The sequence below is a fragment of the Phascolarctos cinereus genome, unplaced genomic scaffold, assembly GCF_003287225.1.
Source record: "Phascolarctos cinereus isolate Bilbo 61053 unplaced genomic scaffold, phaCin_HiC Scaffold_9;HRSCAF=440, whole genome shotgun sequence".
Taxonomy (NCBI): domain Eukaryota; kingdom Metazoa; phylum Chordata; class Mammalia; order Diprotodontia; family Phascolarctidae; genus Phascolarctos; species Phascolarctos cinereus.
Genome location: NW_027556402.1, coordinates 139,282,550 through 139,301,950, shown reverse-complemented (window position 1 = coordinate 139,301,950; position 19,401 = coordinate 139,282,550). Strand labels below are relative to the sequence as shown.

General features: G+C 34.8%; 1 protein-coding gene across 8 annotated transcripts in view; it reads left to right on the top strand.

The window, feature by feature from the left end:
- Positions 1-19,401, top strand: part of ADGRL3 (adhesion G protein-coupled receptor L3) — a 943,202-nt gene that overhangs the window by 80,185 nt on the left and 843,616 nt on the right. The gene's annotated exons all lie outside the window — the stretch shown is intronic.

Sequence of the window (19,401 nt, the reverse complement as noted above, 5' to 3'; positions counted from 1 at the left end):
TCAGTTCTCCTCTTCATTTTTCACCTGGCTCATTTCTGGTCTTTATGATGATGTCCAGTGACTCATCTTCCTACAAGATTGCATCAACTCTGCAAGTCACACCTCCTCAGTACTGAACGGTCTTGGGACAGTCCCCCTTCCCCACCCCTTCTGAATGGACAGGGTGGAAGGTGGACATTGGACAACTCTTCCCAGATCTTCCATTTAAGGAGAGGGCCCAGTGCAACCACCTCATTATTTCCCAAGGGCTGCTAGACTTCCTCCTTATCACCCCTCATTGCCCCCACCCCAGCTTCTTTTTTCTGTATTTTCTTCTTTCATTAGATTATGAGCTCTTTGAGGGCAAGGGCTGGCTTTTTTTTCTTTGTATCCTTAGCTCTTACTATGGTGTCTGGCACATAGAAGATGCTCATTAAATGTTTATTTAGTATTGATTCTTCTGTGAATATCAAAGTTTTAAAGACTTTCTCTTTTTTGAGTACTTGCCCCCCCGTTAAAAAAAAATTTATTTCTGACAAGTAAGAACAGTATAGCAAAACAAATCTGCACATTGCCCATGTCTGAAAATATACATCTTATTTTGATTCTTAAGTTTGTCATGTTTCTCTCAGAAGGTGAGTAGTATCCTTCATTGTTGTTTCTCTGGAGTCTTGGTTGGTCATTGCAGTGATCAGAATTCTTGAGTGTTTCAAAGTTTTTCCTTAACAGTATTGTAAAGTAATTTTATAATTTGTTCTGCTGGTTCTGCCCCACTCCCTTTCTATGGGTTCATAAAATTTTGCCATATTTTTCTATATCAATTTTTTTCATCATTTTTTTATGGGGCAGTAATACGGTGTAGTCATTAGAGATTCAGGCCTGGAGACAGGAAAACCTGAGTTTAAATCCAGCCTCAAACATTACCTGGTTAACCCTGGTCAAATCACTTAACCTCTGTCTGCCTCAGTTTCTCCATAAGTAAAATGGGGATAATAATAACACTTAGCTCCCAGGGTTGTTGTGAGAATCAAAGAAATAATCGTTGTAAAGTGCCTAGCAAAGTACTCAGCACATAGTAAGTTCCACATAAATGTCAGCTAGTAATATTATTATATTTTGTTTCTATGCCATAATTTGCTTAGCTCTTTGCCAATTGATATGCACCTCCTTATTTTCTAGTTCTTTACTACATCAAAAGTGCTACTACAAATATTGAATGTGGGTCCTCTCCCTTTTATTTGTGATTTCTTTGAGGCATAGAGTGGTATCATTGGATTTAAAAGTATCAACAGTTTAGTGACTTTTTGGATACAGTTCCAAATTGCTTTCCAGAATGTTTGGATTAATGTACCAAAAATGTGCTTGTCCTACCACATCCCCTCCAGAAATTAGCAGTATTCTGTTTTTGTCATCTATGCAAATTTGATGGGTATGACATGGAATCTGAGAGTTGTTTTTTTGCATTTCTCTTATTATTGAAGATTTGGACATTTTTTCTTATTATAGTTCCTCACAACTTGAGTTCCTTCCTTTGCTAACTGTTTATTCATATCCTTCGACCTTGGAACACATATCCTCTTCATCTTCGGCTCAGGCCAGCACTGAAGGAAATTTTCATATAACTAACCTAAATTTTGTGAATATATTCTTTTGGATCATGAAAAAGGCAAAGGATTTAAGGTCCATTTTGTCAACATAAAATGCACTAGTATTTCCTACGTTAATACAATGCTGTTGGCAAATTAGTTTTTGCTATGTAAATACTTTTACCTTCTTTATCTCCGTGATTCAAATCTTTTAGATATCCAAATAATCATGATGGTTCATTCACAATGGGAAAATGTTGGTCTTTACATTAATTCAATTATAAATCAGATCAAGTTTTGTAGATTATAATGGCATCATGAAGTAGGAAAGTTGACATTGAATTCAAGGTATTATGCAAAATATCTATTATATGTTCTTCAGAGGTAGTGTTATCTATATTACATTTAAATATCTAATTTGAAAAATATAATACCAAATTTATATTGCGCATAAAGGTTTATAGTACATTCCACATCCACATCCAGCCTTGCAAGATGGTGGGAGTATTATCTGAAACCTCAGTCAAGGTTTGTAAGGATTAAATGATGTGACAACAATAACAGCCAAAGAGTGTTAAAGCCAGAACTAGGACTAAGGTCTTCTTTCTCTTGTTTCACCATTTTGTAAATATTAAAATACTATGTAAATGTGAGCTGTTGATCATGTTATTTCCATTGTGGTATACTATGATACCGAATCCCTGTTGACTGTTTTCTAGCTACTGTCATGGGGCATTTGATACATTAATAGAGAACAACTGATGCCTAGATAAAATCTAAATATTGTATTGTAGTTCTATTCCATTATCAAAGAAAAGAGATTATTCTTGGATGATTCCTTTTCTTTAAATAATATGAACCTGACCCTTGACTTGCTTGAGGTACCTGAATTTTTTATGTCTCTTTTAATAAGAGTCTCAGAAAGATCTTTTCAGTATTTTACAGGTCAGTAATTTCATTTTGCATGCTTAAATAATTATATGGTTTTGGAATGCCTGTTCTGTTAAATACAGGAAATGCTGTGCTTTGCCATTCTTCAAAAATTGACAGCAATTAATATTTTTCTTCTTTTGTTTGCCCTACCTTTCCTTCTGATATGCTTGTTATCCTTATAAATGAAATCACCATATAGCTGTTGCTGCCTAAAATACCATATTCACATATGATCCTTTGGCATGCTATAGTATAAAATGAATGGAGAATGATGATTTATTGTAAAAGAAATTTCTTTGAATTACCCATCAGTGAATTAATTCAATGTGAAATAAATCACTCTGAGATTGCTACATGTATGATATGTTTTTTAAAAAGTTAATTATGGAAGACTAAAAGACAATTACATAATACAATGGAAGATCACTGGATTTGGAGTCAGGATGTGAAATTCTGGATCAGGAATATCTGAATCCCAAATTGCACCAAACACTTGTTAGCTGTGTGATACTAGACAAGTTACTTAACCTCTATTTGCCTATTATATCATCTGTAAAATGGGGGCGATAATAACAGCTACCTATCAGAGATGTTGTGAGGATAAAATGAGTTAATATTTGTAAAGTTCTTTGCAAACCTTGAGGTGTTATACAAATGCTAGCTATCCTTATTATTAATAGTAATCAACTCACAAGGAAACCCACAGGAGGCATCCTGAACTCTCTTAGAAGAATATACTTGCTTCCCAGAATTGACTAATTTATGCCAAGGACTTCACTGCTTTGAGTATTAGATTATTCAGCTACTGTATTCATGGCTAGCAAAGAATTAGTCTTACTAGATTTTTCTAAGAATAGGTTTGAAAAGCAAAATATATCATTGGGAGTGTTCTTCCTCAAATGAAACCATGATGAATTTTTAGAGTTAATGATTCTGAATGGGGCCCTTTTTGAGTTAAATGATAATGTTGATTCTTTTCGTAGATGTTTTTCCTCATTAGAGTATGAATGGATGATATATTGTTGCAACTAATTCTCCAGATCCATGTTTTTTCATGTGTATGATGTTTACTGCAAAATAAGAAGGCAGGAAATGATGTCCCTGGATAACAAAGTACCTTTCAAGATACTGTAAAGGTACGACTAGAGAAAAATTGTGTTCCAGTGTTATTTCTGTGAAGTGTAAAGATAACTGAAGAAACCCACAATATATTTCATGCAATTTGGACATAGCAGAAGTCTATAAAGCTGTTGTTCACTTTCTCAGTGATCTTAGTACACGGGTAACTAAGCCACCATACTTAATCTTGAGAAAACAAGGTCATGTTTAAACTATAGCAATATTTGAACAGAGTTTGTGAATATCATGATCCTGGGATTCTTAATTCTGTACTTTCCTTTCTTTAGTCCTTAACAAGGAAGCATCCTAGCCCACTAACTCTGCACTGGGACTTGCCAGACAGACTGTATAAACTATTGTGGGTTAGATCCTTTACAAAATAATGACCTGATGGTCTAGGAAAGTGTGTGTGTGTGTGTCTGTGGGGAGAGTATGTTAATATTAATTATTTATACTTTTTCATTGAAATTCACATTGAAAGGAATTTTTCGTTTTAACTCATTCACTAAGGTAGATGTACTTTGTGAGTCTTGACTGTAGGTATGTTTATATAACAGCAGGAAATATAGGATTATTTTCAGATCCTAGTTTCCTCAGCATTTTTTTAATACTAAAATAACTCAGTGATTTTGGTTAACTGAAATTTACCTTTTCATATTATCTTGGAGAATATTTGATATTAAGTTCATTGTCACACTTTCTCTCTGTAACACTGCTCCTGCCACAAACTATGCACAAATTGTATGTGTGTCTATATGTAACTGATAGCATGTGATATTCCTTTTTCCCCCTTAAAAAAATGTGGATAATAGATGCATAAGGCAGAAAAAAAGAAATTATGTTAAGTGTTTTACTATTAGAATTTCATTCAAAAACCGAAAGACAGAATTTCTTATCTGATTTTTAAACGAAATTTGAAGAAAATTTGTCTTCATGCTGAACTCCAGGCAAGGAGTGTTATTACTGTTTTCAGTAGAGATTTTTCAACTTGGCATTTATAGAGACTAATCTTAACTTCACTATGAAATTGTGAAATTGTAAATTTAAGATTCAAAGCTGGAGTAATGGAGATGTAGTGGTTTGGAATTGCCATCAGTGAAAGTGTTTGGCTTTTTAGATTTTTTTTTTTGTATGGAAGTATGGTATACAGCACTAGCCTTGGAGTGAAGGAGAATCCTGGATTTGAAATCTACCACTGAAGCTTACTTATTTAACAATAAACCAGTCATTTTATGTTTCTAAGTCTCAGTTTTCTTTTTTTTAATCTCTTTTAGTTAAATCTATTTTTTAAATTTTATTAATTTATTTTGATTTATCAAGAATCACTTCCATATGCTTTTGAGTTTAAAATTTTTCTCCCCCTTCCTCCCCACCACCCTCCCCAAGATGGCACACAATCTGATATAGGCTATACATTTACATTCCTATTAAACATATTTTAACATTAGTGGTGTTGTAAGTAAAAATTAAAACCAATAGGAGGAATCATCAGAAAGAGGAAACAAAACTCAACAGAAGAGAAAAAAAAATAGCAATTCAATTTTCATAGTTCTTTCTTTGGATGTGGATAGCATTTTCCATCAAAAGGCCTCTGGAGATGTCTTAGATCCTTGTATTTCTGGGAAGTGTTAAGTTTATCAATGTTAGTCATCGCACGACGTGGCTGTTATGGTGTACAACGTTCTCTTGGTTCTGCTCATTTCACTCAGCATCAGACCATACAAGTCTTTCCAGATTTTTCTGAAGTCAGCCTGTTCATCATTTCTTATAGCACAATAGTATTCCATTACATTCACATACCACAACTTGCTTAGCCATTCCCCAATTGATGGGCATCCTCTCAATTTCCAATTCTTTGCCACCACAAAAAGAGCTGCTATGAATATTTTGTACATGTGGGTCCTTTTCCCATTTGTATGATCTCTTTGGGACATAGCCCTAGAAGTGCTATTGCTGGGTCAAAGCGTATGCACATTTTTATAGCCCTTTGGGCACAGTTCCAAATTGTTCTCCAAATAAGTCTTTTCTCACCTGAAAAATGGGGATAATAATTCCTGTAGAATGAACCAGACAGTGTTATTATGTGAGGATCAAATGAAATAATATTTACAAACTACCTGGTGAACCTTAAAGTGGCATATAAATAAGTCCTGTCATTTTTATAATGACTATTAACTTCATTAACTCTTAAATCATGGGCTAAAGCAGCAGCAGTACTCATACCACTGTTGCTACAGTTTCTATTTGGTTTTCTTACTCTCCTAACTTTTTGCAAATCTTAATACCACCTAGGCATAATGGACATTCCCAGTTGCAAAAACTGCAACATTGTGAAATAAAAGAATTTCTTAAAGTTCATTCCAATTTCTACTGAATCTCAATGGTGTAAATATATCTCTATTGGCATCTTAAGAATAAAAGCAGAAACTATTAATCAATCTGTTCTTAACTATTATATCCATCTAGTTATTGTTGTAGCACAGAGGTCAAAGCCACAGTTTTAATCCCACATTTTTACATTATAAATGTCAGATTTTAATAATTGCACATCATCATATCAGAGGAAACAGTATAATGAACTAAAAATTTGGTGGAGGAGGATTTGGGTGTTTATTTTTTTTCTGAAGAGGAATGTTTGAGTCAGACTGTTTCCCATGTGTGGAAATTATGTCAGCTTAGATTTGGTGAAACAGAGAATTGGCAATAACACTACGGAATATAGTGCCCCTTCACAACTGGTGAATGGGTGTTTTGCAAGTCATTGCTACCTTTCTAGCTGCTGGGAAACTGTAGAAAGCTACTATAGTGTGTTGGATCTGATACGCATGGCAAAATCTTTCCTAATTTTATTGCTTTCTCTTGGAAACTATGCTCAATTTATCCTGTAGATATCTTGTCTGTACATACTTATTTGCATGCTGTCTCCTCTATTAGACTGTGAACTCGTAGAGAGCAGTGAATATTTTGTTTTTCGTGTGTGTGTGTGTGTGTGTGTGTGTGTTATTCTTTGTGTTTAGCACATAGTAGGTGCTTAAAAGTGTGTTGACAAACTTCCTGTATACAAAAGATTCTCCAAGGTTGTAGAAGACCCTACCCTTGCTGGAGAATCTTATGAAGGCTCTGTGGCATGCTATGTGGCATTGCAAGGCTGCCATCTGTTCTTCAGCTGATGTGAAAAACACTCAAGCAAGCATTAAAAAATGGCAATGTGCTTTCATAAAAAAAATGTGGCAGGATTTTCTGCCTTCTCCCCCACATGCAGGGAGGGGAAGCAGAGATGGCTTCAGCAACCAGCTATTTCAATCCCACGGCTTCACAGCTGCTTATGGTAGAAAGACTCCTGAGCTTCAGTGAACACTTTTACCATTAATAGCCAGCATTGGCTTTATTATTCACCAAAATTGTGCTCTGCAATTCTCAATGGCATTTTATCTGAGTACCTTACAGATTTTTTTAAATAGCTTTCCCTTGGGCAGACAAGGGATCTTAGCCAGAGAAGAATATTACTTATAAAAGAATCAAAGTACCATGCATCATTCTCTTTTAGAAACTCTATTTAGAATCTTCACAATCATATTTATTATCTTCAACATTCTGACTTTCAAAAAAAAAAGATGGATCAAGTAAGACTTGCATTAGTTTGGGGAAAAATGAGTAGGTAGAAAACAGAAACCTAGGCACTGAATTAAGATGCTCTCACTTCAAATACACGGGGAAGGGCGCAGTAGGAAGAAGCTACTGGAAATGGAATAGCTTTGGCAAGAACCAGTTAGCTCAACTGTAGAAGCCAGAGAAATATTTGATGACATAGTCCTGGCATGAACAACTTTTTGTGCCTTTCATCATGAAAAATTCCTAGCAGTTTAATGAGCAAATATAAAAATGATATGTATTAATATTACTATATCAACCACAAGGATACTGCCATCTCTGGGTGAAATGGAATAGCTCATAAATGGTATGATACTAATGGAGAACATGAAGAGAAGAATACTTTATGAACTTTAAACTAGAGTCTGAATCCAAGTTAGAAAAATAAAATTCTATGATCAGAATGCCAAATGCAGTTTTTTAGTGAGCAAGTTGTACTGGTATGTTTTTGTGTGTTTTAATGACTTTCAAAGAAAAAGGAATAGCTAAGTTACCAGGAGAATCTGGCTTAAGGGGTGAGCTAGAAGGTAACTCCTGCAACTTCAGGATTGTTACCTTTGATTTAGTGTTTATGATGATAAAACCTGACTGATATTTGGTGAGGTGGAAGACCTGGTTCTCTCTGGGTTCTTAAGGACAGATTGTCACCTAAAGATATCTATCAATTCATCAAGAAAGACAAAGGGTTCTTTAGGGGCCTGCCTGGTTTATATAAAGGTACTATGAGGTCAATAGGAATGACTTCTTCTATTTTAAAAATAGAAATAGGAAACTTAAGTAAAGACAGAAGGGGAAAGTCGGGGCTTGTTAATTTTGCTTTGCATCTAAGACCTTGCCCCCAAATTTAGGAGCTTAATGAATTTATCAGTTTTTGAGGAAAGAAACAAAAGAGAGGAGGGGAACAGAACAACAACAAAAAGGGGAAGCATGTGTTTGTAATTCATTTCATTTCAACAATCTTTTCTTAATCATTAGTAGTAATAAGTATAATAGCCAACATTTATGTAGCACTTTAAGTTTTGCAAGTTGATCTACGAATATTATTGCCTTTTGTCCTCACAAAATGAGGTAGGTGCTATTATTATCCATATTTTACAGATGAGGAGAAAGAAACAGATAGGTTCAATAATTTTCCCAGGGTCACAGGGCTGGAAGGGAGAAAAAGTTTAGATAATGCCCCGTTCCTGCCCTTATGGGGTTTAACATCTAGTAGGAGAAAAGGCATGTGCACATATTGCAATAATAAACAGTATTACCTGATAAGGGCCTTAAAAAAGTATAAAAGAAATTGTAGTATTAGGGCTGAGGGGAAAGTTACCAGATTATAGGAAAAATAAGGTGAGGCTTCATGGAGGCAGTGACATTTGAGTTGGGATTTAAAGGAATTTAATAAACAAAGAGAGGGAGAAAGAAGTTTATTTCAGTCATAGGGAACAGTGTGATGAAAGAGCAGAGACTGGAACATACAATGCAGGTGACAATATTTCATCCTGGCTGGAATGGAATGTGTATGGAGGGTAGTGATGTGAGATGAACCTGGGAAAATAAGGCAGATGTGATAGGAAGCCACTACAGTAATTCAGCTGGGCTTATGCATGGGCTATTTCAGTGAGAATAGAAGGAATATAGATGAAGTCAGGTGCTGCTTAGGTAAAGTTAAAAACAGCAGCAGCAACAACAACTTGGATTCCTGGATATGAGAGGTGAAAGAGTGAAAGATGTTATGAAGGTTTTGAGAATGTTAAGTTGAATGAATGGTGGTGCCACAGACATAAATAGCCATAGACATAGATAAACAGAAGGAGGAAAGCAGTTAAAGGGGAAAGGATTATAAGTTTGGTTTTTAACAAAGTTTGTTTCAGATGGTGATGGAACATCCAGGTACAATAGCTATTAATTGGGCAATTGGAAATATGTGTATGGAACTCAAGACGGAAGGCAAGGCTGGAATTAGAGATTTGAGAATTACCTGCAGAGAGGCTGTGGATGAAACCAGGTTAGTGAATGAGATGACCTAGGCATAGAGAAGAGACAGGAGAGTTAAGAAATAATTGCAGGGAATCCTCATCTTAGGGATTTAGAATGAGGTTGCAAGCCAGTAAAACAGTCAGTAGAGAAGCAGCACACTGAGAAGGTGAAGAGGAAAATCATAAGAGCATGGTGTCTAAAGCTGAGTAAGGAGTATCCAATATGAATGCAGCCATTGGTTTACAACCTGAGGTCAAGACCCCACATCATTCATGCTCCATTGAAAAGACTCAGAAGGAGATAAATCTGGTCAAGTCAAGATATGAAGGCTCTTCCTGGGTCATACACAACATGGGAGAAAGCCTTGATAGCTGGACACATTTTCATTAATTCCTTTGCCCTTCTCTCATAGGTAAACAGGGAACCATATCTGAATTAGCCTATTGATACTGCTGTCCATATCTAGTGATAATATCATGTACGTGGACTTCCTTTTCTTTTTCAATTATTCTAATAGTAAAATTAAAAAGGCCTATGAAAACAGTTCTGATATTTGAACTGTGATTGTGAAAATCACATGCCGTGATAAAGTGGTTTGGAGCCTGATGACTTGTCAACCCCAGGAGACAGCACCTAACTACTAACTGTTAGCCACTACTCTAAGCTACATCCCTGTATTATGAGGAGTCAAGGTTGTGCATTACAAATAGGAGATGAACACTTGAATGAAGAGCGGCAGGTCAGCCCCCAGGGTAATGACAAATTCAAGGAAAGAAGAAATTAAACCAGAACTAGAAAGTCAACAAAGTAGAAGTAACATGAATACTGTTAGAATAAAAGCCTGGGAAACATATGTTTTATTGCTTAATGAAATGAATGATTTGCCCTGCTCAGTATTTTAAATGTGGCATCAATGATAATAATGGTAATGATAGATCACAATTATATATTGCTTAAAGGTTTATAAAGTGTTTTCCTTTGAACAACTCTTTGATGTAGATAGGAATAAATTACTGGGAGTATTTGCTTTTTCTTCTTTATGTCAATCAATATTCTCATAAACTATCTGTCAGACAGGAATCAAAATCTTTTTGGACCATTGTAGAAACATAAACCTATATCACACTTTAATATAATAAGGTCTGTTTTTAATGCCCACTAGGTAGATTATAACTTATTTTTTGGCTACTTTTTTTTTCAAATTTCATCAGGGCTACTCTAATTTTAGTGTATGAGGATGATGACTAAATAAAGGGAGAACAGGGCTGCATCACACTTTTATATGTCAGGGAGAATGTTATTTGGGCTAGAAAGGACAGAACAAACATGGTTAATAGGTAATTGATGCCTAAGACAAGTAAAATAATATTAAGGAAGCACCTTGCTGACTTTGATGAATTCAAGACACCTGGTCTGACTGAACTATCCAGGGTACTGAAAGAACTGGCAGATGTCATTGCTGACACTCTGTCAGTGATGTTTAAAAGATCCTAGAGGATTTGAAAGCAGGATTTTTGTCATAAATTTCAAAAAAGGAATAGAATGGAGCCTACAAACTTCAAGCCAGTGAGCTTAACTTTGACTCTTAGAAAAATTCTCCAGTATATTATTAAACAATTGATTAGTGAATACCCAAAAAAGGAATTTGTGATAACAAAAATCCAGCATAGTTTTGTCAATAATGGGGAGTGATAGAAAAAAAAAATCTCATTTCCTTTTCTGATGAGAAACCAGGCTGGTAGGTGAAAGGAACACTGTAGATATGATTTACCTTGATTTTAGCAAAGCACTTGATAAAGTCTCTCCAGCTAAAACTCATGGAAAAGATGGAGAGATATCACTATATTATATTACACTCAGGTGGATATAGACCGGGAATGGTCAGACTTTAAAAATAATCACTAATATGTTCATATCAATTTGAAAGGAAATCTTCAGTGGGAGACCTAGGCTGTGTGCTGTTAAACCTCTTCATTAGTCACTTGGAAAAAGGCATAGAAGATATGCTGATCAGATATGTAAATTAAAGAAGACTGAAAGGGATAAGTACCACAATTGATGACAGGATTGGGATCAAAAAGAATCTTAACAGGCTAAAACAATTGACCACATTTAGTAAGATAAAATTGGTAAGAATATACATTTATATAGTCTTAAACTTGGGTTAATAAATCAACTTCATAAATACATGATAGGGAAACACATCTTGACAGCATTACATCTGAAAAAGGTCAAAATGAGTCAACAGTATGATATGATAATGAAGTGTGACCTAATAGCAATCTAGGCTGATTTAAAGGAACCATAGCATCCTAGATGAGAAAAATGAGGTTCCTCCTGTCCTGTGGCTTGGACAGCTCATATCTGGAGTATCCTGTGTTTAGCCCTGACTGTCATTTTTTTTAAAGAACAACACTAATAAAATGGAGCCTATCCAAACAAAGATAACCAGAATGATGAATTACCTCAAAATCAATACGATGTGGATTGGGTAAAGGAACTGAGGATTCTTGCATTGGAGAAGAGAAGGTAGAGTAGTAGAAACAATAGTTGTGTTTAAGTATTTGAAGAATCGTCATGTAGAATAAGGATTAGACTTGCAGTTTTTGGTGTCCGATGGTTGTCAGGAATGATAAATGAAAACTGAAAAGAAGTTAATTTAGATTCAGTGTCAGGAAAAGAAATAAAACTTGCTAACTAATAGAGTTTTCCAAAAGTGGATGGATATTGCCTTACATATGCATTTTGTTTGTATTTATATATGTGCATGCCCCCCCCTCCATGGAGACTGTATGTCCTCAGGGGTAGAGAGTCTTTTTTATTATTATTATTATTTTGCCTCTGTATCCCCAGGTCCTAGCAGAGTACTTTGCCCGTGGTATGCACTTAAAAATGCTTGTTGATTGATTGATTGAATAGAATTCTCTGCACAGCCCTAGGTGGAAGAACTAGGAAGAATGTGTAGAATTGCAGAGAGACATGTTTAGTTTTGAGGTAAAAAAAACTTTGTAACCAGCATTGACAAGTACAATGGACTGTCATATAGAGGTATTGGGCTCCCTCTCCCTGGCAGTTCTCAAACAATTTTTTTTCAGATATCTTGGAGAAGGGATAATTTTTCAAGAAGACTAGACATGGTGGGTTTTTATATCCTTTCCAACTCCGAGATGCTGTGATTTTCATTTAATGAACAATAATAGCTTACATTAATATAGTACTGTATAGTTTATAAATAAAGCACTTCACAAACATGAAAAAAAGAACTTCACATACGTTATCTCATTTGATGAATGTGTCTGTGTCTACTCTAAACGTCCTGTTCATAACTTCATATTCTTGGGTCATATTGTTTTTACCTTTGTATGAACAGAAGGGTTAGATTTTAAAGTGGGCCTTCTCCCTTTGAATTTTTACAAATAAAGTTGGTTAAAAGAGCTGCTCAGTAGGTCTATGCACCAGATTCCTCAGATTTTCTCATTCTTTTCTGGCCATCTAAATTCTAGAGTACACCCAACCTGTCACAATACTTTGTAGTGTTAGTGCTCTGGAAGAAGGCCTGAAAGTCCAGTGCTCCAAAGGGACAGTGGAGTCAGCAAAGATTTTTTTTTTTGCTTTCTGGATGACAAGTATGAGAAAAATCAAGAGTTACACAAGGGCTGGTCAGGGAACCAAGAGAACAGATTAAAGTAAAATGCTAGGATATTTTAGATTACTAGAGCCATTCATTCAAAAGAACTGGACCAAGGCACAACCAAATTTATCTTTTTTACTTTTCATAACCAGCTGGTTAACTGCATATAGACATGGAATGAGTCATTTGTGTTCTCAAAAGATAACCCTCTTTTTTATTATGTCCTTTCTTATTCCCCATGATATTGCTGAGCTTTACAACAATTATTTGTTGTTGTTTTCAAGAGAATTTTGTTCTCAGATCGAGTCCCTTGAATGCAGAGCAAAGATAAGAAATGGACCCATTAGAAATGTTATTTTAGCTTTTTTCATAAATATGAAACCATTTCTTATAGTATTTCTTTTAAGACTTCAGAATCAAAAATGATATATGTGACACCAAAGTTGTAAGATATCTTGGGTGATATTGCAGATCTATTTCAAAGGAAGGGGGAAAAATCACCTTAAGCAGCAATGAGCACATTGGAACAATCCAATGTAGAACCAAAGCCCAAATTCTACAATGCATTTGGCACACAGTACTCCTTTGGTAATCAATTCCTGGTGTCTGCTACATTTTTTGTTAGTTTGGTACCATTCACATTTTGTTCTATGTCTACTCACAATCATTAAATAAAATCTTTCAGACCCCAACATCTCATGTCTGGGTAGACTGGTTTCAGAAAAGGGTATTGTGTTATAAAATAATGGACATCACAAAATTTCAGCTAAGGAAATGTGCCCTTGTAAAATTTAAATGTGTTTGAATGGTGTTTCTAAAACCAAAAAGGCAGTAGTTATGAAATGCATTTTACTTTTATTAAACTGGCCTCTGGATCTACCATCAGACTCACCTATATTTGCAAAGCATAAAAATTTGACTACTTTTTTTTTTTGCGTACTAAGGGGAAAATATAATTTCCCTAGGTGTTATAATGGTTAGGTGATTAAGATTCAAGGTAGCCTGCGTTTGATTATTCATGGAATGGTTATCCATTTGGGAGATGATCTTTATTTACTGTATTTTGGTTTTTTGCATTTTTTTTGTCTCTCTTGCAGTGAAGAGAGAACTAGACTCAAGAGACTGAGTCTCTCTCTCTCTACCTCTTCCCCTCCCTCTCCCATAAATACTGATGATGGAGTTAAATTAGAATTCTAAAGCCATTTTTACAGGTTTATGAAGTATCTGAAATGCTTTTTCCTTGTGAATCTCATTTCTTCAATGCTTTGTTTTAATGTGTGTGTGTGTGTGTGTGTGTGTTTGTGTTTTATCATTTGACATGATCAATATAGTTCACTGATTAGAAACGTGTGCCCTGTTATGGATTTTTTGAATCAAATAACCAAAATGGTTTTCCTTCTTAAGCACTAATCAGTTTTTGACATTAAAACCAAGTATTAGATACTATCCATTGTTGTTATTTCAATTTCTTAACATGTAAAGAATTTTCCTCCCCTTTGTAATAAAGTTTTGCAAAATTACTCCCACCTGAACTTTTGTCTCAAGAATACTAAAATGTCTTGCACCTGAAGGCATGCTGTGTAAGGGGGAATGAAACCTGGTAAGAAAATTTATATATCTGCAAGTAGCTACATCCAGATTCTTGGAAATTGTTAATAGTTAAGTATGTGTTAACTTGAGTCCTGGAAAAAAGTATTGTTAATACCAGGTGGTGTTCCTACTCTTTGATTTTTTTTTTTTAAGCCTCAAGGGCCAGGGGTAGAGACAAGAGAGAAGAGGATTTTAAACTTCAAGGATACTGACAAGCATTGGTGGTTAGTGTGGTTTTGATTGAGATAATCTCTCAAATATAGTATATCCCATTTTTATGAATCGGCAGCCCATTCAAAATGATTTAGAAATGTTCTGTGGTGGGGATTGGCCCAAAAATAACATAACTTTTGAAGAGGTTGGTTCAAAGTAGGATTTCTTTTTTAAACATGTTTTTCAGTTCATAGTGATACAGAAAAATTCTTGTTTCAGTAAGATACTCCATGACTGTGTCTTCTAAACACCCAAGCACTGCATTGTCTTTCCAATTTGTTTCTGTGTTCTAATTATACTATTGGCCCTCAATTTCTAAATCTTCCAACCATATAATTACTACTTTTATAACTTTTCTCCATTTTTTTCCTACTTATTCTGCTAACTCCTGTTAGATAAGTCTTCTCCTGATTTATTTTTTCTCTTTTTTATTCATGGCAAAAGCTTGTAGGATTCAGAACTATGAAGGAACTTACGTTTCATTTTTTCTAATGCCTCATTTTAAAGATGAAGAAACTGAAGCCTAGAGCTGTGAAGTGACTTGTGCAAGATTGTTCAGATAGTAAGAAGGAGGGCTGGGGTTCAAATTCTGATTTGATTTTAAAACCAGAGCTCTTTCTGTCACACTATGATCCTCACCTGATGCCTAGCAGGCAGCCTGCCTCATAGTTTACCTTCCTCTAGGAAAACTTGAATCCATTTTACTTTGATCCTTCAGGGATATTAATACATTGACTGAATTTCCCAAGGTAGAACTTTTCAGTATGGGTTTCCTAACTAGCATGTCTGCCCAGTGATTTGTTTCAAAGTGATTGCTTCTGGGAGGTATTTTATTTGGGGGTCTCTCAGATCATGAGAAATTAAAGTTCATAATTCCTAAGATTTCTGTGTTACTTTCAGCTATTCAGCCACAGGAGAAGGGATCAGTATTGAGTACTGTTGTTTTCGTGGTATTTAAAGTTTGTGGTTTAGCTGCTGAATTGATATTTTCAGTTAGTGGCATCTCATTTTATTAGACATGCTTGTGTGTGTGTGCGTGTGCATGTGTTTGTGTGTACATAAGCACACACATGCACACACACATGCATGCATGCTCACTTTCTGTGGCCATAGGATAGAGAAGTTGGACCTGGAGATAGGAAAATTAGTTCTTGACCAAAACCTTGACTAACTAGTTGTGTTTCCTGGGCAAGCACTTGATTTCTCTGAGCTTCAATATCCACCAATTGCAAAATGAGAAAGTCATACAACCAGAATCTCATCTGGTTCAATGCTTTCATTTTTCAGAGGAAGAAACTGAGGCACAGAGAAATAAAGTGATATATCTAAGGTCACACAACATATTCAGCATATGGATTCAGCCAGCAAAGGACCCCTGAGGGTTGTGTAGCAGTTAATTTCATTTTAGTGATGAGGTCTGACTGAATCTAAGGACATGCCACTTTTAATTTTTCTGAAACTTTTCTAAATTCCTTAGAGTTTTATTTTGTGCTGATTTGAAGTTACCTCTAATGAATAATACTGCAATTAGATTTGCAGTGCTATATGATTACTACCAAGGCACAGTTGTGCCTCTCTTTATATTCTATAATGTACTTTCTTTATAACCTTAAAGGATTGGTAATAAAGAGTATTGTTATTCTCATTTTTTTTAGCAGAATCAGCTGAGGTTCAGAGGCTTATAGATTTGGAGCTGGAAGGGACCTTAGAGGCCATAGTCCAACACTACCTCCATTTCATAGCTGAAGTCATTGAGGTTCTGAGAGATTAAACAACTTGGCCACTATTACCTACGTGCAGAACCAAAGTTGTTTGACTCTAAAAACCAGTACCTTTTCATCTCTTACCGTACTACATTGCCTCACAGCCTGGTATTGCAGAAAAAAACATTGAACTTGAATCCTGGCTCTGCAACTTATTACTTAGATGACTTTGAACAAGTCATTTATTCCTTCTGGAGCTTAGTTGCCTCTTCTCTAAAATGTAACGTTCTTTTCTAGATAATCTCTGGGTTCTCTAAATTTTATAAGTCTATGATCCATCATCAAGGACTGGGCCATACTTCATTGTATCTCTCAAAGCCCCTACCAGAGGGTATTGAACACTCTGGGGTGATTAATATTACTGATGAAGATGACAATGGCAAGGTTTCATAGCAGCGATGGAAATGTAATTGTTATGAGTTGCTTTAACAGCAATAATGATTTGGAATTACACATTATTTGAGAGATCTTTATGATAACAATTTAAATTCAATGGATGGGCTGTATTAGTTTTATAGATGGAGATAGGGGCTAGACCTGTAATTTTCTTGCTATGGAGAATTCCCAGATGAAGAAACTCTCTTTATCAGTGCAAGTCAGCACATTCTCTTCCACTTACAGCTTTAGAGAAATGATTACAGCACTGAGAGTTTGTGATTTTCCTAATGGTTACTCAATAAATGTATGTCAGAAACAGGACTTAAACTCATGTTTTCCTGGTTTTAAAGCAAGAGCTCTGACCACTAAATTAAGTGACCTCTTTTACAAAGAATGTATAGAAAACAGATTGCCAAAATTTTAGTTGGCCTAATTGATTTAATATAGCACATATAACATATACTACCTATATTATATAATATCAAAAGGAGATATAATATGTTCTTATTAACTTGAAGGGACCAAAATTAATTGCTTACTGGTTATACTCTTCTTCAGAGATTTTACATCCTCTGATTGGTAAGATGTGTAGTAACTATAATTAAGAATTTCTGTTAAATGTTAAATATTAATACTTCACAAGACAGTTGGTCTCTAATCCTTATTGTCCTGTGTAGAATAAACATTACTTTTCCACCCTTTTGCCCTTCTCCTCTCCTTCTTCATTAAAAAAACCCAACATATATATTCAAAATAAATAAGCTAAAAGAATCAAAATGGAAGGCTTTCTTTAGTTGAACTTAAATAGTATACACTCCAAAATTTGGCTGGATCACAGATAATGGCACACACAATTTAATCACTCTGAGACTTTTATGAATAAGGAAGATAAAAGCATCCCTCTGTGTTCCCTATTCATGTTTGCTTGGCAATCAACTGACACATCATTTAAGAAATGGACATGAATGGGTCCCCCCAGAGTTCAATCCTTTTGAAAAATCATTTTCACAAAAGACAGGAAGTGAGATGTAGAAAAACTTAAGGAGACTCATTCAACCTAATGTGTCAGGCTTGCAGGGATTTAATATAGCTAAAACATTTTAAGGAAAAGACATTGTTTTTAATGATGCAATTTAAATAACTGAGATTTAGCATTTTAACTTTGGAAAATTTAAATTTAAAATGTTAACTTCAGGGGAAAATTTGTTATCTTAGTGACAAACAAGTGTCATAGTTCACTGTCTGATGAAAGTTTTTAAAATACTACTGTTGGTTTACTTATTTAGTGTAAATCAAATATGTATCTTTAAGTCATCAGATATTTTAAAACTAGCTTTAAAAAGTCAATATCATTATAATAATATTAGGGTAGGAAATAAAATAATAACAAATATCATGCTACTTTAGAGTATTTACCTGAATGCCATTAAAACTACTTATATACATTTTCCCCTTTTCTTAATGTTCAACACCCTTTGTAGTTTGTGAGATTATGATCATATATAATGAACTAGAAATTAACTTGGAGATTATCTAGTCTAATTTGATTTGACAGATAAGGAAACTGAGACCTAGAGAAATTAAATTATTTACCTGAGATCATCCAAGGAGTAAGCAGCAAATATGGAAATCTTGGAGCCAAACAGGTTTTTTTTTTATAAAAAATTATTTAGCATTTTATTTTTCCCCAGTTGTATGTAAAAATTATTTTAACATTCATTTTTAAACTTTGAGTTTCAAATTCTCTCCATTCCTCCCTCCCCAATCCCCCACATTGAGAAGGCAAGCAATTCGATATAGGTCATACATGTGTAGTCATGCAAAACATTTCCATATTACTCATGTTGTGAAAGGAAACAGACCAAAAAAAAACCCTCAAGAAAAATAAAGAAAGTAAAGAAAAATATGCTTCAGTCTGTATTCAGTTACTTCTCTGGGGATGGATAGGATTTTTCATAAGTCCTTCAGAGTTGTCTTGAATCATTGTATTGCTAAGAATAGCTAAGTCATTCACAGCTGATCATCTTACAATATTGATGTTACTTTGTATACAGTACATTTCACTTTACATCAGCTCATGTAAGTCTTTCCAGGTTTTTATGAAAGCATACTTCCCATCATTTCTTATAACACAATATTATTCTATCATAATCACATACCACAATTTGTTCAACCATTCCCCAATTGATGGACATCCCCTCAATTCCCAATTTTTTGCCATCAGAAAAGAGCTGCTATCAATATTTTTTGTACATGCAGGACTTTTTTCTTTTTTTAATCTCTTTTGGGATGCAAACCTAGTAGCAAACACTACTTTTTTCCAATGAATCACATTGCCTTGAATCAGAAACAGAAGTCTGGATAAATATTAGTGACCCTGACATAACAAGCACTTTTATTGGACTTTCTTATCCAGAAAAAAAAAATAACAAAGATTGTAAACTTGGCTGAACTTCAAATACAAAGATTACCTCAATGCCAAAGATACCACATTACTTCTTGATTTACATTCAGATAATTAGGTCACTTGTCCTTAATTGCTTTTGTTCTTACTTTCAAATCTTTTGCAAACCATCTACAAAGTTTAAGA